The sequence below is a fragment of the Crocuta crocuta genome, unplaced genomic scaffold (genome assembly GCF_008692635.1).
Source record: "Crocuta crocuta isolate KB4526 unplaced genomic scaffold, BGI_CrCroc_1.0 scaffold351, whole genome shotgun sequence".
Lineage (NCBI taxonomy): Eukaryota > Metazoa > Chordata > Mammalia > Carnivora > Hyaenidae > Crocuta > Crocuta crocuta.
The window spans coordinates 1,492,377-1,515,691 of record NW_027530853.1 but is presented as its reverse complement, the minus strand read 5'-3'; the positions used below and the strand labels follow the sequence as shown (position 1 = coordinate 1,515,691).

General features: G+C 42.9%; 1 long non-coding RNA gene across 1 annotated transcript in view; it reads right to left on the bottom strand.

Moving 5' to 3' along the window:
* LOC144235889 (uncharacterized) overlaps positions 1–23,315 on the bottom strand; it is a 150,975-nt gene that overhangs the window by 41,733 nt on the left and 85,927 nt on the right. The window contains exons 4-5 of the long non-coding RNA XR_013336344.1: positions 18,309–18,449; positions 15,443–15,537 (exon numbers count right to left, since the gene is read on the bottom strand). This is a non-coding gene — a long non-coding RNA (uncharacterized LOC144235889). The remainder of the gene's footprint in view (positions 1–15,442; positions 15,538–18,308; positions 18,450–23,315) is intronic.

The window sequence follows — 23,315 nt, the reverse complement described above, 5'->3', positions numbered from 1 at the left end:
CAGCTAACTACACAGAACAGGGGATGCAGTAGTGGGTCCCATCCAAAAGCATAGTAGTTAGGATGTAATTTAACTGCTGTCACAGAGACACCCAAATTCCCAATGGATCCTTCAGACCCAACTCAAAGCTTACCTCCTCAGCCATCCTTGGTCTTATTTGTCACCTACTGCCTAAACTCTGGGCTCCCAAGATAACTGCCACACTATTACACCACTGGTCTATGCAGGTCAAAGAACCAGTCTGGGAGCTTGGGGAGGGCAGGTGATCTGTCATGTGCTTTTTTTTTTATTCCCCAGACATTTCCTGGCATACTGCAGGTGCTCAGTACCTATTTGATGAGAAACTGGGCTGTTTTGGTTGGGGAGTGGGAAAGGCAGCAGCCCAACGAGTTAATATGTGACACCTGGATGACAGGGGCCTGCCGTGGACTTGGAGGTGTGCCCATGTAGCTGCCTCCCTGCCTCTGGGCTTATCTCCAAAATGCAGCCAAAGCAATTTTATATAGCACATAACTGGCCATGTTACTCTCCTTCTTAAAAATCTTCCAAAAGTCCCCATTACTCTGAGGTTAAAGTCTGAACCCTTCCAAGTGGTCTCCATGGAAGGGTTGCTGTATTTAGCAAATCAAATAGGGCACCCAGTTAAACTTGAATTTCAGGTAAATGGTAAGTAATTTTGGTATAATTATGTCCCATGCAATATTCGGGACATATAATAAGAATAAACTTGTTGTTTATCTGAAATTCAAACTGAGTATCTTGAATTTTACCAAGCAACTCTATTTGCAAAGCCTCTGGCTCTGCTGTCCTTTGCATTTTCCACCCTCAATAAGCCTCTGCCTCAGCTCTATGAAACCCCTTCAGTCCCTTCCTTTCTTCCTCTCTACTTGCTCCTGTGAAGATCAAACGAATTAAGACCCATAAAGTACTTAGAACAGTCCCTGTGCTGTCTGGTCCATGGGAAGAGATACTGAAGTTTTGCTGTTAGTATCCATTCTGTTGGGCACTTCCATCCCACCCCATTGCCCTATGTTGCCAGGCCAACTCTTACCCATCCTAGAGCATGATGGTGATCTCAGATCATCAAGTCTCTACCTTAAGAAGCTTTCTCCAACCATACTTTGGACAAGATTGGGAGTATATGCCCTCAAGCACCCTGCACTTAGTCTATTACAGCTCTTATCCCCATGTGTTATAATTTCTTAGTAGTTATAAGTAGTTTAAGTAGAATAGGTAGTTTCTGTTTCTGTACCAGACTGTAACTTCCAGAAAGGAAGTGATTGTGTCTGTCTTATTCACATTTTTGCCATTGGTGTCAAGCATAGCACTTAGAGTAGGAGTCATCAACCAGTACATCCTGAATGAAGAAATGGCACTTTTCAGCCCCTGAATTATTCAGGAGACAGTTTCCTAGATAATGCAATCTCTATGTGGTCAAGGTCAAGAGAGAGTCTCATGCTGCCCAGTTGGGGTGCCCATTCCACTTGGGGTGCTCATTCCCAGGCCTTGTAGAAAGGAGGCAGAACAATAGTTTCTGGTGGTTCTGTGTCACCACCGGCAAACCATGTTTGACATCAGGAAAGTTACTTCTGCACTCTGAATGCAGTGTCCTCACTTGAGATGTGAGGCCATTAAATCCACATGGACAGACTTGGGAGGGGGCAGCAATTAACTCTGGTCATCCTGGTGATAGGGTCTGGCACATAGCAGGTACTTAGCAAAATGCTGTTCCTCTCTTGCAGTAGGCTGACCAGAGCCTCTTTCCTTCAGAGGAAATACAAAGTTTGGAAGTAGGTGACTGACACCTGGTAATGTATTTAAAGCAATGTATTTTGGTTTCAGATCAGAACCAAGAAACCCCACACTTTAAAGATGAGAGAGGGAAAATGTGGACATGTGTGTATGTGTGTGTGTGAGAGAGAGAGAGGGAGAGAGAGAGAGGAAGAGAGGGAGGGAGAGAGAGAGAGAGAGATGCCACGTGTAGGGACTTGAGAGAAAGAAAAAAGAGTCTGGCAGCAGCGGTTCAATCATCAAGGTGAAGACTTAAAAGATGATTGATTTTCCTCCTTGATGTCCACGTTTCAAGGGCCTTGTGGGATTCCTCCTGGGAAATCAGCTTTGAGGCTCATCTGCTACACAAAGTCATTTCCTCTGAGCTCTGTCTCCAGGGGCTCCCAGACTCTGGGCAGGGAAGAAACATCAGTCCCTGGAGATCAGTAGCCTGACCTTGGGGCCATCCCTTGCTCTTGCCCTCGAGCCCGGTGGTGTCCAGAGCACTGAGTTTGGAGTACCTGGGTTCAACCCAGCTGCCTGGCTTTGTGGTCTTTGGTGAGCAGATTCACCTGTTTGACTGGCAATTGCCGGATAACCTCCAGGGGGAAACAGTGTGGGGTCTTGAAGAGCAAAGATAAGCAGACAGGATAGGAATGAGCCAGATGATAGGGACATGTGTCATCGGGACACTCAAAGTCAGCACAAGACAGCAATGTTTCCCAAGGTAGAGTGCAAGGATCAAGAAAAATAAGGGGGTGGAGATGAGTACAGAGTGAAGGGAGTGATAAAAGTCAAAAGGTCCATGCTTGCTGGGAGATGGGAAGGTACATGGCAGAGGGTCTGGAATGTTCAAGGCCCAAGTTTATCTGTCCCTGGTTGAGGTGGGCAAATCTGGCTTAAAGGTCTAGGGTCAATGTCGATCAGTGAGACTCTGACCCTATAAGGATGGCAGGAAGATTACATGAGGAAGTGAATGGGAAGTCCTGCCACATAGGGCTTGAAAATGGGCTGAATTAGAAGAAAAATATGAGTCAAAGGACCAAAGAATAGAATTGAAATTTATCTCCCCTGCCTCAGAGACTTGAATTCTCTGCTGGACTCCTGGACACCTCAGAGCTCCTATGACAAGTGTGGCCAGAGCTGACCTGCCCCAGGCAGCAACCAAAGCTAAGCCTTCTCTACCAGCAGCCCCTGCAGCAGTATTGGGCTCTTTATCTGATTTCCTAAGGCAACCAGGACCCATGGACCAAATCTGATCCAATGTCTATTTCTGCAATTAAAATTTTATTGAAACACAGTCATGCCCAGTCTTTAACATACTGTCTTTGGCTGTTTTCATGCTCTAACAGTAGATCTGAGTCATTACAAAGAAGATCATATGGCATGCAAAGCCAAAAGTATTTATTATCTGGCCCTTTACAGAAAATGTTTGCCAGTCTCCAGATTTGGTACATAAATGTTTGTGGGAGAGGCCAGACTCAAGACTTCCTGTCCTGCTCAGGCAATGCTGTCTTTTCCCAAAAGGCTTTGGGAGACTGCAGTTTGGATTTTGTTGTTCAAATCAGAGGAAAAGAGAAAAGGAGAATTTCAGGGCTGGAAAGAAAGAACTATATAAGAGACAGAAGGATGTATACTGCTCTGACAAAAATTTTCTCTCCTCTCAAAGTGAGGGGCATCTGGGAAAAGAGGCAAATAGGATATAAAAGTTAAGAGCAAGCTAATTCAAGGTCAGTTCCGTTCTTTCTTCTCCTTTCTGTGTGACCCTAGGCTGTTACTTAACCTCTCTGAGCTTCAATTTCATTTTCTATAAAACAATAATACTAGAGAATGAGAATAATAATTCTCACAGAGTGGGGAATGATGTCATCAATGTGGCTACATAGACTTTTCCTGACTTTACTTCCCTTCACAAGAAGAACGACTAATACCTATTCAAGAACAAGACACCATTGAGGGAATCCTAGAATATGGGAATGAGGCTGAAGCACTCCCTGTACCCACAGAGCCCAAGACAGACTGCAATAAAAGGGTAAGAGAAGTGGCTATACCATGACTGCACTGCACCTCCCCCATGCCAGCACAGTCTCATGTCAAGAGGTTTCCCCTGGGCCTCTGGCTGCTCCAATGTGAGACCTGGGGTGGGGAGGACAATCAACACCCTCCCCAGTACCGTGGGTCTCTGTGTAGGAGCCCTTACTCTGATCTCACACCACTGGCACTGAAGGGGAATCTGTGGGGCTCAACCACTGGGAATCTGACTGTGAGTGGGCTTGCAACAACCAGCAAGTGGATCGTGGCAGACCAGGTTCATACCCGCAGTGTCCAAGAAGTAATCCCAACCATAGGCTTTGCTCATCTGCACAACCAAGTCAGAGATGTACTCTCACTAGGGAACATGATGGGGAGCAGATCTGCCTGATTCAGGTCCTCAAATGAGGAGTTTTGCAGGCCCCAGAGCCTGCTATACCCATGTCAAGCAAGTGCTAACTCACAGCCCCAGCCACTGAGGAGAGTACCTTCTGGCCCCATCTGACCAGCAGGGCTGGTGACAAGTCCTGGAAGCAGTGTGGCCCAGCAGTGTTCAAGTGGGGAGGCAGGCAGGCAGAGCTGATTGCCTCCAGTACAAATTTGAAAGAGAGTCTGTTTGGGAAATTGAACATAGCCTGGAGCAGCCCCTTCTCCTCCCACCCAGCCAGGGGAACCTTGATATAACCTCTCCCACTGTGAAGAATATCTTCTGGCCCCTTCTGACCAAAAGGGCTGGCAACAACCTCTGGAAGCTGTGTGGCCCAGTGCACCTGAGTGAAGGGCTGGGCAGGCAGAGATGACAGTTTGCAGAGCAAAGCCTGTGGCCCTGTTCAATCAGGGAACTTGAGGTGTAGGTCAACCTGAGTTAAGATAGTCAACTAAGAGCTTTACCAGCTTTACAGCTGCTTCTCCCACTGTGCCCAGTCAGGGAATGTGATGCATAGCCCTACTCATTGCTGAACATAGCCTTCAGACTATTCTACCAGAGCACCTAACCACAGCACACAGGAAGCTCCACAGCCCATTCAATGACCCTATATACAGTGGCATCTGAACAGAGAGCATAGCCCATGGCTTGCTCCATCTGCAGAGCAAAATTGGTGGCTTCACTTGACCAGGAAATTCATTGTACACTCTGGCCTGATTCAGGTCCCTAAACAATAGCCCTGAGTTCTATCCTGCTGCCCTTCCAAGGCAGGAAAGATAACTCATAGCCCCAACTAGTACTGAATATAGTACCCAGACCTGACCATCTAGTAAGCCTGACTGGAGAATCCAGACAACCTTGGAGCCTATCCTACAACCTCATTTGGGCAGGCAATCAAGCCAGCAGTCGTATCCAACTGTTCTCAGCCACATACCCATCCCTGTCCTCAGAGCTTCAATCTTAAACTAAAGATGGTAAAAAGAGACAAAGAAGGTCATTATGTAAGATAAAGGGGCAATATATCATAAATATAGAGCAATTATAAATATTTATGTGCCTAAGAGTGGAACACGTAAATATATAAAGTAAACACTAACAGAGCTAAAAGGGGAAATAAACAGTAATACAATAATAGTTGGGGACTTTAATACCCTACTCTCAACAATGGATAGATCACCCAGACAGAGAATCAATAAGAAAACAGCAGATGTGAACACTATAAACCAAATGGATCTAACAGACATATATGGAATACTCTTTCCAAGAACAGAATACACATTCTTCTCAAGCAAATATGGAACATTTTCTAGGATAGACTGTATATTAGGTGACAAAAAGCCTTAGTAAATTAAAAAGGATTGAAATCATGCCAATCTTCTTTAACCACAATGGCATGGAACTAGACATTAATAGCAAGGGGAAAACTGGAAAATTTATCAACACATGTAAACTAAAAAAAAAAAAAAAACAACAACAACTCTCCTGAACAACCAGTGGACCAAAGAAGAAATTAAAGGTGAAATAGGGATTCCTTGAAACAGACAAAATTGTAAATGTAACATCCTAGAATTTGCGGGATGTAGCAAAAGCAGTTCTAAGAGGGAAGTTCATAGCAATAAAAGCCTATATTAAGAATCAAGAAAGATCTCAAAAAAAAAAACAAAACAAAAAACAAAAAACCAACCTAAACCCTAAACCTGAATGGAATAGAAAAACAACAACCTGAGCACAAAGTTAGCAGAAGAAAGGAAATAATAAAGATTAGAGTAGAAATAAATAGAGACAGAAAAACAATAAAAAAATTAACCAAATAAAGAATTGGGTCCTTGAAAAGATAAACAGAAATGAAAACCCCCTAGCTAGAGTAACCTAGGAAAAAACATAAAGGACCCAAATCAACAAAATTATAAATTAAAAAAAGCATTACAACAGATAGCACAGAAATTAAAAGAATCATAAGAATATACTATGAACAACTATATGCCAACAAACTGAACAACCTAGAAGAAAAGGAAAAAATCTTAGAAACATTCAACTTACCAAGACTGAATTAGGAAAATCTGAGTAGACCAATTACTAGTAAGAAGATTGAATCTGTAATCAAATATCTTGCACTGAAGAAAAGCTCAGGAAAAGATGGCTTCACTGGTGAATTTTAGCAAACAGTTAAAGAAGAACTAACACCAATTTTTCATAAACTCCTCCAAAAAATTGAAGAAAAGGGAACACTCCCAAATTCATTTTATAAGTCCACTATTGTCCTGATACCAAAACCAGAAAATGGTGATACTAGAAAAGAAAACTACAAGCTCATATCTCTGATGAATATAGTTGCAAAATTTCTCAGTAAAATACTAGCAACCTGAATTCAGCAGCATATTAAAAATATTGACCGGATCAAGTAAGATTTATCTCTCGGATGCAAGGATGGTTCAATATATGCAGATCAACCAATGAAATACATTACATCAGAATGAAAGAAAAGGATCATGATCATTTCAATAGATACAGTAAAAGCACTTGGCAAAATTCAACATCCATTCATGATAAAAACTCTTAACAAATCAGGCATAGAAGGAACATATTCCAATAGAGTAGAGACCATATATGACAAACCCACAGCTAACATGGTACTTAATGGTGGAAAGTCAAAACTGTTTCCTCTAAGATCCAGATCAAGGGTGCGCTTTTCTGCCATTCCTATTCAACATAGTACTGGAAGCCCTAGCTATAACAATCAGACAAGAAAAAAAAAAATATATATATATATATATCAGAAATAGAAAGGAAGAAATAAATTGTCTCTATTTGCAGAAGACATGTTTTCATACAGAGAAAAATCTTAAAGACCCAACCAAAAAACTGTTAAGTTTAATCAATGAATTCAGTAAAATTGTAGGATACAAATCATAAAAAATCAGTAGCATTTCTCTACACTAACAATGAATTTTATGAAAAAGACACAAATTGATTCCATTTACAATAGCATCAAAACCAATAAAATACTTAAGAATAAATTTAAAGAAGGAGGTGAAAGATCTCTACTCTGAAAAGTACAAGACTTTGATGAAGGAAAAAAATTGAAGAAGATACAAATAGAATGTTTTTTTATGGTTATAAATTGGAAGAACTCATCAAAAGGAAAAAAATTTTTCCCTTTTTTCTTTTTTATTGTATCTACATGAGAAGATGCATGCTAGCTAAACCCATTGTAGTCATCATTTCACAATATGTATAAATCAAACCATTGTAGCATAGGTCTTAAACTCATACAGTGATAAATGTCAATTATTTCTCAATAAAACTATGGGGAAGAATGTAGAAAAAACAAAAGCAGCCTTACTTTCACTACCTAGATATAACTACTGTTAATATTTTGAGGTATTTTCATCTTGTTTGAATATTGTACCTAATTATCATGTTATGGTATATTAAAATTAAAGATAGTTTTTAAAAATAGTAATTTTCACAGGGCAAAATGCATGTGAAGTATTCAGCATGATGCCTGGTACATGGGAAGCATTTATAAGATGCCATTATTATCATTATCATTATAGATAATACTTGAGATGGAAAAAGGGGCCTATGCTCCTTTCACTCCCAAGTTACCAAAAGGGAGCCATTTTTGACTGTTCAAAAAATAAAAATTTCCCCGAGTACAGGAAAGGCTGTAGAAATTGCAAAGCAGAAGTCATGGTTCTACATATTCTGCAACAATGAAGTACTAATAACTGTCCATCACATGACCAAATAAAAGTTACATCTATGTCCACTTGATTGGTGCCACCTCCCCTACCCCAATTTTTTAAGTTGGCCAATGGAAATTACTCAGATAAGTTCTCGAGTCTGGGACTTCCTGATGGGCATGAGGTTAGGTGCTTCAGCTTCTCCTACAGCTGCCATTGCAGGTCCAGCAGGAAGGAGCTGTCTGTCCTGACTTCCCTGTTTGTGCCAGTCTCACTGCCATGGAGAGCTCTTCTCAGGCCTGTCCATCTCCCCCCCCCTCCCCCCCAGGCTCTGGCCTCCACATGTGGGTGAAGGATGCTGGGGGAAAGAGTCAGTAGGGTGCTGGTTAACCAGCTTTCTGAAAAGGAAAGAACTCTGACTCATAGCATTTGCTGGTTTCTGCTGTGTAAATACTCCCACCATGGCCAGTTTCATTCTGTCAATGGCTTGCAAAATACCTGAGCCAATGTGAGCCAGGTGACCACATCAGTGTCCCTCCCAACCCCATGATGTACTTAGCCACATTTCTCAGCTTCAGCTACCCTGTTTGAGGGCATCTCTTAGCACTGCCTCTGGGGAAGTCCTTCTTGGCTCTGGGGTTCCTACTGAGCTCTTCCAAAGAGTCTGGGCTATTGGGGTCTGCTCTTTATACCACCTCTGACCCTGATCCTGGATGGGACCATACTGTTTCTTATACCAGAGTCAGCCTCCCCTGTGACCCACCAGCTCACAAGCTCATCCCTTCCTCAAAGGCTCACCTGCACTTCCCCCTCTTCTACCCCACCCAGCCATGACCTTCATTCAAGTCTTACCATTTACCTCCAGACTTGGCTGGAGCCTCCTCACTGGTCTTGCCAACCCCAGACATTCTCTCCATGATCCACTGGGGAGAAAGCTCCCCAGAGCTACCTGAGAAGTCATTCTAAATCCCAAATAGAATTTTTTTCATCCCTTCCTGTTTAAAAAACCCAAAACATAGAACAACAACAACAAAAAAACCTTTTTGTTTCCTATCACCTACAGAATAAAGGAATACTTTTCATTATTATTAGAGTGGGATTTTTGTTGTTTTGTTTGGGGATCTTTTTTGGATCTCAGATACAAGAGGTCAAGTTATCACATACACTCCTTGCTTTGAGATGCTAATGTCATGATCCATATAAGACCACTCTGATTTCATTTATTTATGCGTGCTCCTCTCTCACTAATCCTCTCCTTATTAAAGACAACTGCATGAATACATTTTATGTGTATTCCTGAATTCCTATGTATCCTTGGAGAATAAGGATTTTTTTAATCTACAGAAGTAGTACTGTGCTAAAGATCTTATTATATTTCCTGTCTTTTCACTCAGCACTGTGTCAACTTTTGTCCACTGTCATGCATGCACCTGGTTTCACTGTTTCCCCTGCTTTTTAAGAACACTTAGCTGACCTCTTACTCCTATCCCACAAGCCATGCTGCCATGTGTATTCCTGTATATGTCCCCTGTGGACTGATGTGAGAATTTCTCTGGGGAATCATGGAGTTACAGAGTATATGCCTTTTTAGTCGACATGGTCCCACCACATTGCTCTCCAGTATGGTTGCACAGTCCATATCCTAGCAGCCCAAACCCCATCACCATTTGACCTCTGGCCACTTGCTACTCCCATCCTAAGTGTTTGCCACCCAAGATACTCACTAATTCATTGAAGGTGAGTGTATTTGGAGACTGTTTAGCCCAACTCCCTTATTATACAGATTGGGACATAAGTGTCAGGAGAGGGGACATCACTGGCTCAAGTTAACCTAGTACAGGATGGCTTAACTAAGAGAGCCTGGGTGTTCTGACAATTGAAAACTGTTTTCACTTTACTCCAGGGTCAATTTTGTCGCCCATTTTGCAAGCGTTGACAAGGGAGTTCCAGAATAATGAAGTCACAAACTTTGGGTTACATGAAAAATTATAAGAAGGAAAAGTCATGGCTCTCTTGACCCTGAAATTATCTTCTTTCCTGGCATAGAACAAGTAAGAGCTGGACATCCATGTCAAAGAAGCCTGGGGGTTGTGCTGGGCTCACTCCAAATCCTGCAACACAGCAATAGCCAGGGCTCAGAGGGCCCACCTTACTGTGCTCACCTGTCACCCAGCACCAGGCTGAGGCCTGGATGATTGAGTGGGTCTTTTATCAGCCTGATCTTCCTGAGGCTTCAGCTAAGGGTAGTGCATTTGGAGTGAAGTCTCTTTCCATGTAATTGTCAATTACTCCAATGGATCAAAGTGGGTTTGTGAAACCCAAGGCTAAATTTAAAAGTCAGTTTAAGCTTATGAAGTTGTTTGGGAACAATAATAATGTAAACAAGCTGCCTCTTTAATATATTTTAAATGAATTTATTTCATTTTTCATGGGGTTTTCATCTCCTGTGTTCCCTGTACCTTCAAGGCATCATCATGTTTATAATGAAAAAAGGTTGGATGGAGAAAATGGAGTAGATAACAAAGTGATGTGTGGCTGGCTTCCCTGGGGTGTATTTTCAGGCAGGCCAGCCACAGGGCACCCTTAGGGAGGTGTTCCTGTACTAAATGAGAAAGGGAGCTCCCCATCTAGACCACTGGGTACCCACGGTCTGCATGCCCAGACTGTATCGTTTTCCAGCTTCTGCTGTGAGAGGCAGGAAAATGGTCCTCTTTGGTGACTGATCTTTATGCAAGAACAGCCACATCATGCCAGCAAACTTCTGCCTCTCCTTGGTTCCCCAAGTCCACCCACAAGTCACAGGCAATTTAACAGGGAGATCTAATCTTACCAAGATTTCAAGTCTATCCCATCAGTGCATCCTAACTCTGTTTTTCTCTGCCTGTTCTCAGCCTCTTTTTCCTCCTCCTCCCTGCAAACTGCACCACCACAGAGTCCTCTCAGGGATCAGAGGCTCTCCCCTTTATGGCTTTGGCACCTTCCACTGGAATTCACAATGGAGAAATACAAAGACTTCAGCCTTTCTGGTAAAATGTAGTGCAAAATGGCTGAAGGCATGGACCCTGGAGCCAGGAAGCCTAGTTTTTATACTTGCTCTCTGAACTTGAGCAAGTTACTTAACTTCTCTGTGCCTAGGCTCCCCAGTCAGAATGGAATCAAAATGGGAGTATTAACATGTACTTATCTATTAGCAGGACCTACCTCATAGGCTTGTTTGTGAGATTTAAATGTGTAACATGCTAAGAACCATGCCTGGTCAACATTAAGTGTCGTATCAGTGTTTGCCATTTCAAGCACAATTGATTGTGATAATAATGATGATGATGGTGATGAGCAGTTTCAAGAGGGGAAGAGAGGTGGGAGTTGGTAGAAGTGGTTATTTCTGGATCATCTCTCTCCATTTTCCTTGGCACTCAGAGAGTCTACGTATATACAAAGGAACCTCCAGGAAACAGGCTTAAGTTGGCTGGAGTGAAGTCAGTAGTAGGAAGAAGTCCTGAACTTGGAGGAGAGTGGAGCTCATCTGATACAAGACTTCTGCCCAAATGGTAGGGGTTTTATCTTCTTAGGACAGAGAGGTGTCCTAGTTTTTCACTACTCAAAGTATGTCTCAAAGTAATGAACAGCATGAGCTTCCCTTGGAAGTTTATCAGATATGCAAAATCTCAGGTCCATCCCAGATCTACTCAATCAAATGTACAATTTTAATAAGATGTATTTCAAAGTTTGAGAAGTACTCTTCTTGTCCAAATGCAAGGGAGTGGATTCAGTGGCCCTCCTATAAGGTCCCATTGGACTGTAAGTGCCATGCTGGCAGGGACTGTGTCTGTCTTATTCTATGTCTCTAGCACTGACATCATCCCTCTCACTTGGTGAGCACACATAAATGTCCGGCAGAGGGATGGATGAGTGAGTAACTGAAGAGGGCAATAGGTGAATGCATGACTGCTAGGCTCAGGGGCACTGTTGGGTTGTTTGGTGTTTTTAGTGCATAGTGCTGGGATATCCCAGCAGGAGGCAAATGCATGAAGCAGATAGACACTTCTGTAGCACCTAATTTACCACTGAGATTGAGCGACATTGGCTTGAGGGATTCAAGACTTTCTGTTTTGTGTAGGTGGGTAGAGCTGGGGCATCCAGGGCCTGACCTCATGTCAACAACATGTCCCTGCTCTCATCCTCAAGTGTCTCTGACAAAGAACAAAATCAGGTCAGTATGACATGACTTGTTCTAAATGTGCTTGTGCAGCCTGACAGTGAGCCTTGAGTCCTCATCTGGGCACTCAGAATCCAGCCCCTACAGGCACTGGATATGCTTTCCTGGGTGCAGACAATGGCTTAGAGAACTCATCCTGTCCAAGGCTTTGAAAATATGAATGACATTTGCCTGTTTCCAGGCTTACAGCAGCTACCAGACTTGCATGATTTCTCAAAGATCAACAAATCACGGTTGGGCAATCGCCTTTGCAAGTGTTTTAAAATGCCTTAGCATGTCATTTGTCTGGGCCAAGAGGAAAGGGACAAACACAGTAGCTCAGTGTTTGATTGTAGTGACCTCTTCCTCCTCTTTTGGGTGTCTTTTATCCCTACTAATATTTGCTCTAAACTTTACAGTCTAAAGATTATGCTAAAGATCTGTCCAAAGGATTGGGGCCTTGTGTGATAGCCTCAAGGCTTTTGAAGTTCTGTGGGCAGCTCAGAGAGAGCTGTGCTGTTTAGGGCTCTCTTTATCTTGTTCCCCGCCAGCCCTTTCTTCTGTGATTGCCCAACTATAGGAGAATCTTTAAGAATGGAGACAGAGGGGAATGTGGTCAAGGCTTGGTGTCAAATAGACCAGGGCTTGGATGCCAGCTACTGAGAAGCAGACCAGCAGTGAGTGCTACTTGCTGGGCACAAGAGAATCTAGGTTCCCGCACACCTGTGGTGAGGCTCATCCTTTCCTCTTACTGTCTTTCCTGCTCTGCACTTCTCCTATGCTCTGCCTCAATGCAAAACATTTTTGTTCCCACTTTGCCACATGAGGTGGTAAGTATGGAGGACATGGTGGTTGCCTATCTCCAGTATCCATTACCACCATCCCTGCCTTACTCCTTCCCAATGGAACCCTTAGTTTGTTCTAAATCTACCTTCCCTGTGTTGCCCTGTCCCTCAGGAGGAGAAACCTTGGCTGTAAGTCCTAATGAGTCTAAACCAGTCTTGGATCTTCCCATTTCCACTGCCTGGGACTGGGAATCAGTTCTAGACAGTAATGTGTAAGGGAAGTCTGCAAAAGAGCTTCTGGGAAAGATTCATTTGCTCTTGAAAGCACATACATGGAAAAGAAAGTATTGTCTTTTTCTCAAAGTCAGCAGGTCTAGGTAGGATGCCTGGAAATGGCTGTGGCTTTGGGGAGAACCAGACTTAGGACAAAGCAAAGATATTTTGGATAGCAGAGAGAAATTATAAAAGGAGCCTGGGTCCTTGATGACATCTATGGGCCACTGAGTTAATCAACCTGGGAGCTGCCCTACCTCTGGACTGGTTGTACTATAAGATAATAAATCTTCTTCTTGTCTGGAGCTGTTGAGTTGAGTTTGCTACATCCAAAAGTGAAAAAAGCAAAATGTGTGATTAGATATAGACATCTCAGGAGGAGCTGCTGAACATCTGTCTCCTTTGCAGTGATTGATCTGAAGAGAAATCCAGTCCTCAGTGTCTTTATGCCTCCCATAAACACACACACACACACACACACACACACACACTTCATAGACACTCACACAGATGTGCATGTCCAAAATCAGCCAAGTAATGGAAGCAATTATGTAAATATTATGAGAAGAAGCTAGTTATGCTTAAAGTCCAAAGTACAGGGCCCAATTTTGTTTAGATCAAGGAAATGAAGCACCACCAGGTGGGACTGGGTGAGAACAAGCCAATTAAATTGTGGCATTTATTAGTATCTTGTCCTTGAGCATGGGCCTAATTGGTGTAAGTTTGTCTAGGAGAGGAATTTGGAAAACATAATTCTGTTTCTAAAACTAAAACTCATCCTTTTGATACTAAAAGTCCTTCTCTTGCTCAGAGCTCACCATGTAAATTGATGACAGTGTCTGAATTATAAAGTTCTTGTGAGAAAGGTAAAGAAGATGGCACCAAGACTGCTTCTGCACCTCATTTGTGCCAGCATGCTACAGTCCCAGGAGTCACCTTGCACCCATCCATTATCTTCAGCCAAGCAAAAGCCGGGACCTTATACCTGTTTTGCGAGACAGAGACTTGCACACAGGAAGTCATGGTTCTGGGAGGGTTTGCGTACTATTTGGGAAAAAAGTTAAAGTTATAGCAATTACTGCATAACATACAACAAAATAAAATTCAGTGGTTAAAGAGTTAAATATAAAAGAACTGAAGCCATGAAAAAGAGAAACATTCTAGAGGAATGTTTTTATAAACTTAGGATGGTTGGGCCTTTCTAAGCATTACCAAGCATTCAAGCATTTCTAAACAAAAACAGTAAAGGAAAAGATTGATGAATTTGATTACTTAAATACAAAAATCTTCACTGGGTCAAAAACCACCATAAGCAAAATTAAAAGGAAAAGACACACTGGGGAAAAATGTAATAAACATATATTATAGACAAAAGGCTGATCTATAGGTTACACTCTCAGAACTCAAAATGGAAAAGACAAGCGCCCCCATAAAAATGGGTAATTGACACAAGCAGGCAATTCACTAAAGAAAAATTACAAATAGACAATAAACATAGGAGAAAACATTCAGCCTCAATGGGAACAAAAGATATGCAAATTAAATCCACAATGAGTATGGGAAATTGGGCATTCTTGTACACTGCTGGAGGGAGTGTAATTTGGTGCAAACTTTTCAGAGGGCAATTTGATAATACCTATCAAAACCCTTAAAAATGTGCATAAAGGTCTTAGACTTAGTAATTGTCTTCCTATGAATTTATCTAAATTATTAAAGCAAACACATGTGTGACTATTTATGTGTAAGTATATTTGATAAAGAATTATTTATGTGAATGAAACCTGGAAATAATCTGCATATCCAGCCATAGGCAGTTGGTCAAACAAATTATGGAATATTCATATGATACGATACTATGGAGCTATTAAACTGAAGTTATAGAAGAATACTTACTGACATGTTTACAACATATGGATGAGTGAGAAATGCAGGCTATATTGTTCTATAGGTAACACCATAAACGTTGTGCATGTGTGTGTGTGTACCTAGAAACATGTATTTTTCAAATATTTATGTTTCACTTGGTGGTTACTTACTGGTTTTTATTTCCCTTGTGTTTTGCTATGTGTTGTCTAAATCTCCTGAATTAACCAAGAACTACCTTTGTATTTAGGCAATGAAATGTCATGAACAAAATAATTGGATTTGGTAGAATCAGCAAAAATCATATAGTTGTTAGTATTGACCATCAGTGATGGACCCCTAACTCCAAAGTGAGTCAGACTGCTACCTGTCTTATGTTTGAAGTTGAGGACTGATAGCCAGAGATGCTCACCTGAGCTTCACAGAAGATGCTCAGTGTGAAGTGACTGGTGGTATAAGACCATTGGTGGTTTGAGGGCAGGGATGAGTCTCAAGTATCTCTGTAACCTGAATAGGACAGATAATGAGTTGATTAAAGGTATGAGTGAGTGGCATAATTATTAACCCTGTCTCTACTTCTCTCCTTTCACATGAAGTTTACTACATATAAAAAGGAGAGCCCTATTCCTTGCTCCCACAGGAACCAGCAGAATGCCCTTGTCACCAGGGCAACCTGATTGTGAACTGAGGTTGTGGCCCCATAGAAGCCACCTTCCACCTTGGTTCTCTTCCCCATTCCTGTCCCTCCCTCTCACTCTTGCCTGAATCTCTGTATAGGGACTCTCCTCAATCTCACTGTAGAGAGTTGGCTGCTCTACAGAAAGACATTTTGTGTTCATCTTGGACTGAAGGCACAGCCACGCGAACTCTCGAGGCCTCAAATACAGACTGTACTGACTCAGCTTTACTACTGGAACAGAGGGTGAAACTGTAGCTAAGCTTGGGTGGGTGGATGAGTGGATGGGTGGCTGGCTAGTTGGATGAGATGTTACATTAATTCTTATGCCAGCCAGTTTCTTGTAAGCTCACTTCACATATACCTGAATTGCACTTAGACTCAAGATGGGATCCTTGTTGGAGTTGATATAATTCTCCTCCATTTTACAGATTTAAAAAACCTTGAGGGCCAGAGAAGTAAAGGCCCTTGTCCAAAGTCACACAGCTAACAAGTGGCAGAGCAGGGATTCAACCCAGGCCTAGTGGATGCTCAAGTCCTTTCCTCTTCTCACTCCACTACCTCCAAGGAAAGACATTGGAATTAGTGGTTAATAAGGTACATGACACTGCCTCATGCAGTAACTACATCACTGTCTGCCTCCTGTAGAGTAGGACCTCCCAGACGATGTTGGCATTTCCTGCTTCTCCATTGCCCCCCTAGATATAACAAATCCAAACTAAAGCTCCCCATGGATGGCCCATCCCAATAGCTGGTTTGCCTGCCTGTTGGGAGGAGGGTGGCAGCTTCATCTGGCCAAACCAGATTTTCCCTGCTCATCAGCCAACTGAATGGCTATATCTGAGAGACCAACTCTGTGCTGTCAGTCCTCCTAACCCCACAGGCTGCCACATGCTTTCCCAACTATCTCTGGCTTAGAGGCAGCCCTGAGCAGCATCTCCATGGGCATCTGGAGAAGATGGGTCAGCCCTTTGGGGTCGGTTCCACTAGTTGGGCAGAAGCCCTTTGGGCTCAGAGACTCCTGAGAGGGAGTCGCACCTGCCACATGGGTTGGAGATAGCTGTCACAAGTCCCAAGCCACAGCTTCTTTGTCTTGGGTGTGTACTTGGTTCCTACTGACAGGCTTCTGACCCAGCCCCTGGTGTTTCCTTCTGCCTCTAACTCCTGAATCATGGAAGCTCTATTGGCTGGGGTCTTGCCTCCCCTCCACCAAGATGCCTCCATGTCTCTCTCCAGACTGGCCTAATTTCCCTGTGCTTTGAGCCACTATGTGGGTCCCGCAGATCCACACAATGTATTCTCAGCCTGGCATGATCAGGGCCACCTACAGCTGTCTTATTCCTGCTTCTAGGACCAATGCTTTGGGTGTTGACCTTGACTCAGCTCAGACAAAGTCCACTGGGCTTCTGAACTTTGGGGTTGGACTGCTGGCCTCTCTCTCAAGCCTGAGTAGAATCTCTGCCATAAATTACTGCCAGACAAAGTTCTCATTGGGACTTTCAAGTGGACAGAGCTGAAAGCCATGGCTTTGATTTCCAGTGGGAGAGTCTGGAGGTTCCCTCTCGCAGAGGAGCAGGTGGGGCCTCCATAAACCCACAGTTCTGATTCTGTAGATGAGGGGCCAGGTGATGCACAGTAGTGGATGCCAGGCCAGACTCTACCCTGAAAGAATCACTAAATAAGAACTGGGAATTGGTTTCACAAGAATACACACACGTACAAGCTGTGCATGCTTGTGTGCATTTTACTAGAGAGGCTTCCATTGCTTTTATTAACAACAACACTTACTCAAACTTACTGTGTCCCAGGCACTCTTCGAAGTTCAGACATATTTACTGATTTAATCATTATCATGCCCTACAAGATGGGTACTATTGTTTTCCTTATTTTATTCATGAAGAAACTAAGGCACAGAGAAGGTATGTAACATACTCAAGATCACACAGCCAGCAAGAAACGAAAGGGTACTTGAACCTAGATCTTTCTGAGTCTCAAATCTTTGCCTTTAGCCTCTATGTGTTATTAAAGACTTCAAGATATGTCCAAGCAAAGACTAAGAGCCTCATATGAGGTGAAGAAGCTGAAAAGGTAGAAAAGTACCCTGACTGGGTCAAAATGCTGAGCAAGGGAGCATTACAGAAACCAGCATCTACTAAGCGTCAGCAGCATTCTACTAGCAGGCCTTTGGGTACATTTTTTTGTTTACTCCTATGACAACTGTATGCAGCAGGGCTCACAAGGCCCATTTTACAGGTCAAGTGTGGCTCAGCGGGGCGCAGTAACCTACGCATGTACAACTTGCTAGTAGCACATGGTGGTCAGAAATTCAAACCTAGACCTGCTTGAATCCCATAGCAGTGCAGTGTGAGAGGTTCAATTTGCTACCATTGGCTTGCACGCCATGGACAGGGGTGGTAGCAGGAAGAGAAGGGATCCCTGTTCCTCCCTCCTCGGTCCTGCTCACCTTCTCCCCTTCCCCGCACCTCCCACCTCCGCCCCATCCACCACACCTATCCCTCTTCACTTGCTGGGGATTAAGTTAGGAAAACAAAAATGAAATGAACACTGCTCCACCAACCCATCCCTGGAGAGGCCGACTTACATGCGTCTGATGCTCTTGATGATGTTCTATCGATTTCCCCTCTAATTGCTGCAGCTGGATCTATATTCATTTTCTGTCTCAAACTTCTCCTTTGTTGGTTCAATCAGCTAAATGAAGGGCCCGTTTCTCTCTGCTCCTGTCCTGAAAAGCCAAAGAAGTTTCAAATGAAGAGCTTTATTCAGAATTCAGAGAGGTCAGCAGGCTTAAGGACAAAGAAGGTCAGTATTAGATGACCTCTGCTGATGACCTGGCAAAGAGCAAGGCTGGAAAACAAATAAAGGCCCAGGAGACAGATCCACGTGACAAGCAGCAAAGATATACTACCTTGATTTCACACATCAGCTGTTTACTCATTCATTCAACACTGTAAGGGAGCACCTACCATATGGACCAGACCCCATAGTAGGATCCAGAAATCTTCAGGACACAGACCTGCTCTCATGGGGTTAAATGTGAAATGGATGGCAGATATTAGTCAAATAATGTCATGAATAAATAATTTGTGCTATAGAAAATGTCTAGGGCAACCTCAAGAACCACAGGAAGGAAACTCAGGGAAATAAATCAGAAAGCAGAAAGCAAGACTCACTTTTCTCTTTGGTAACTCAGGAAGCTTTTGAATTCCATTCAACTCAAGATACACGATGAAGACAGCAAAGTGCTGAGGGGACTCTCCAACCTGGACAAGAATTGGTACCTTTCTCCCAGGAGCTCACTATGTTACAGGGAAGCCAAATGTTGGGGCAACTGCACCTTCTTGCACAGGACCTTGAGAAAGGGGTGCAGTGCATGCAAAACCAACCCTCTTCCTCTGTGATCTGTATCTGGCTTTGGCCCTTTGGGTGAAAGTGGCATTTGCTTTTTGTGCTCATTCCTGACTGCTCATTCTTTGCTCAAGAGGATTTGATACTCAGCCCCTATGCTTGAAATCAGACTGCACCTTATCTTTCCCACTCAATCCACTGCCAGTTCCTGGCCTTCACCTGGCCATTCTTCTCTCAACCCTTTAATCATCAGGCCAAGTGAGTATATGAGTTATACAGTAGTATTAATCAGGATAAATTAGGTTACGCTGCAGTAACAAATAATCTTAAAATATCAGTGGCTTAACACAACAAAGATTTGCTCTCGACTTATGCAAAGTCTGCAGCAGGTTTAGGGGTTCTCCAGGGCTGTTCCTTCCAAGCAGTGGTTCAGGGTCTATTGCTTTCCATCTTGTGACTCTGGTATCTTAACACGTTTGCCATGGCAGGGGGGAGGGCTAGAGAGTCTTTAATTGCACTGCCCCCAAAGTGGCATACATTATTTCTGTTTACAATCTCTACCAAAATTAGTCACATGGCACCACCTATCTTCAAAGCTTCCCAGGAAGAAGAAAAGAATCAGATCTGTAGAAGTTCTAGTAATGTTTACTACAATTTGTCCAGCCTCTGAACAGAGGACTTACTTGCAGACATTCTTATCTGGGGATCCAAACTTTCAGCTCATCATAGCCCGGTTTCTTATATCTCATCCTTATTTCTTTGATGTAACCCTAATTCACAGTCCATATCTGTCTTTTCTAGACATATTTCTTAGCCAGGAACTAGTAAGCTGTGTTTCAAGTTCATGAGTATCTTCAAAAGGAAAATGCACACCTTTTCCTCTACCTTAGACTACCTCCATGGGGAAAGCTCATGTTCTCGAAGAAATTCTGTTCTTGTCGGGACAGCAATCTTGAGTATATGAAAGGTTGGATAACTCACACGTAGGGTACAGTGTTTAGTTATGAAGTGAGACACACCTAAGTTCAAATGTTAACTCTTCCATTTATTATTTGGGTGACTTTTGATGAAATGACTTAACCTCCCATTTGCACATCTGTAAAATGGGAATCATAATAGTACTAACTCAGAGCGGCTATGATGCCAAATGAGCTAATATAGTTAGTAAGGGCTCAATAAGCGTTACTGCTATTAGTATTATTATTATAGATTTCTAGATGTCAATATCTAATTAAGTGTTTGATAGCGTGTTTCAGATTCAATGCCAGAGATTCTGGGAAAGGAGGGGGAGGGAGGCAGAAGCACTTGGAGATCTGAGTTTTCTGCAGGCTCCAAATAAGTTGTTGGGCAATTAAGCTGCCAAGAAAGCAGGATGGTGAAGATATTTCTGGCATGTACCTCAAGAGTAATGGGGCCTAGAGATAGGGGTCGATAAATTTCTAAGTATAAGGAAGAGGTTAGGGGTATGCAGATGTAACCTCTTTTCTCTATTCTGCAACCTTGAATGTGGGCTGGCTCCAACACTGCTTGAATTAAATATCACCATGCTTGTAAAATGCACAGCACATCCCCAAGCTTATAGTTGATGCTCAATAAATAATAATTATTATCATGATGATAATTAGGATTCTCATTCTATCCCAATAAGTTGGCACATTAAGCTGGGAGACCATAACAAGGAAGTTATCTCGAAAGAGACTTATTCTGGTATTANTTGGCTTGGAGTTTGTGCCCAAGAGATCTACTTGGGACCTAGGGACACAGACCCCTTTCCTGGACTTACCTTGATGATGATCATGATGGTGATGGTGGTGATGGAGATGGTAATAGTAATAATAGTCAACATTCACTGTATATCTACAATGTTCAGTGCCACCCATTTTATGCACTTCACATAGGTTATTCACCAAATACCCAGAATAAGCCTAGAAGGTTGGTACTGTCATTATTCTCATTTCACAGCTGAGGAAGTCAATACACAGAGAGGCAGGACTTTCCTGTGCCACTGCATCACACCCATCCAAGTGCCATTCTCCTTGTGGTCTATTTGAATGGTGCAACCTGGAGTTGTGCAGGGTACAAACTATGCAGTCTGCAGTAACTTACCTGAAATCACATTGCTACTAAGAGGTGGACTTAGAACCCAGTAAAACAAAGTTCTTGAATTCCTGCTCTACACTTGATGATAACCTCTACATCACTACACTTGATGATAACCTCTTCATCAGGGCTTCAGGTAAATATACCATGGGTATAATGGGTCAAGCAGTATTTTATTTTCATTTATTTTTAATCTGTATTTATTGTTACAAAGATAATACATACTCTGGCAGCAAATTCAAACATTACAAAAGCAATCAATGCAAAGTAAAAATCTCCCCCTTGACCCCCTAAATTCACATTCTCCTCATGGGTGTCTACCCCACACACTTCCACCAGTGCCCCACTGTCAAGAAATAGGAAGGGAGGAGATGATGCTATACTGATTTGATTCATACTTGGGAAGGGGGTGTTGATACAGGAAGAGAAGGAAATGATGCTTGAATTTCATGACGTTTTGGCACTCAGGGTAGATGTCCCACATGGATCTCCCCTGTCTGGAGTGGTGAGACAGGGATTCCATCCTATATGCAACTTTGAGGAATATTTTTTTAAAAAGCTTTATGAATGAGGTGTTCAGAGCCATTGAATCTCACCACCACCTATTAGACCCCAGCTGGGAGATCGAAGCGAGTGTCAGTATATCATACCAAGAGCTGCATGGCTTCTGTTCTCACTTTATGACTCCAGAGATTGTGTGGCTCTTCTGAGCACTTCCTTGGCCATAACCATGCCAACAGCTGCTGGGACATTGCTAATCAAGGGTCATTCACCCCAAGATAATCCTTCTAATCTTAAAAACATATGCATAATTTTTCCTTTATCAAAATGAGATTGTACTATGTTTGCTACAGTTTTTCTGTTCGATGTACTGTTACATGTCATACATGTCTCCCCACATCAGGACAAAAATCCTATGCTTCTTTCTAATAGGGGTGTGGTGGCCCTCTGTGCAACAGCACTACAATTTTTTTGTCAGCTTCCTTTGATGGGTATCTAGATTATTTCCAATTCCTTTTTTTTTTTTTAACAGTAAGCAGTGCCATTACAATTGTTCTTACATATATCCTTTCATCTTGCACTAATATTTTTGTATGAAGGGGAATTGCTGTGTCAAAGGATATGCAATTGGCCAGTTTTAATGATATAGCCAGATGGTGTGAGAAACAAAGGAGACTTAGTCTAATAGGAGGGTGGAGGCGTAACGGCTTGGAAGCGGTCATGAGGAGCGAGGAGAATGCTGACCCGAGTTTTTGTACCTAAGCAGAATGAGCAGTCTCCACTTGAGAGGACTGCAAAGGCGGCAGTGGCCTCTGGGGAGATTTCATTCTCTGTTAAGGTGGGGGGTACAAGGACTGTTCTGGAAAAGGTCCAACTATGCAGGGAAGTCTGTTTGGGAATCAGACTGGGAAAGACTAGCAGGGTGGAAGCTGTGAGGCTGGATCAGGGGTGAAGGAGCAGAGAGCAGTGTGGGGATGTGAGGGCAGGAGGAGACAGAGCCTTGAGGGGAGAGAGGGTTCCATCGGTGAGGTGTGTAACCACAGATGATAATGCTGTGAGGCTAGGGGATTGTCTAGCCACAAGATTCAAATGGATCTCACATGCTAGTCCCTGACTGGCACCCAGGGCTTAATGACATTTGCAGAACATGGTCTTAGCACAGTGTCTGTGTTGGGTCTGATTCCTTAGAAATAGAGCCTGAGAGATTTGGATGCAAAATCTCTTATTTGTTGAGAGAAGGCTCTTTAGGAAATCCTATAAACAGAAGAGGGAAGCAGGATAGGGAAGGGGAAAGAGCCTAGAAAGTCTGTGGCCTTGGGTAAAGTTTAATCTTGCTTGACCCAAAGGGTGCTCTGGAGTGTCACATCACAGTGTGGTCGTTCAGTGAGACAAAGGGGCCAGGTATTTGTGCTCTTATATCAGCCAACTAAGTCACTGGACAACTCTGGAGGAGGGAGTGTAACATCCCAGACTTCTCCAGGCCAGGAGGTTCCTATCAACCACAGATGCTAAATGCCCAGAGAAGGTCACAGTTATAAGCCATTAGCTATAGCAATCGCAGCAGTTTAGGGAGAGATACATGAACAGGTAAAGGGATCTAGGAGACCTGAAAGTACTACCAGCCAGGAAGGGAGTCTCCAGG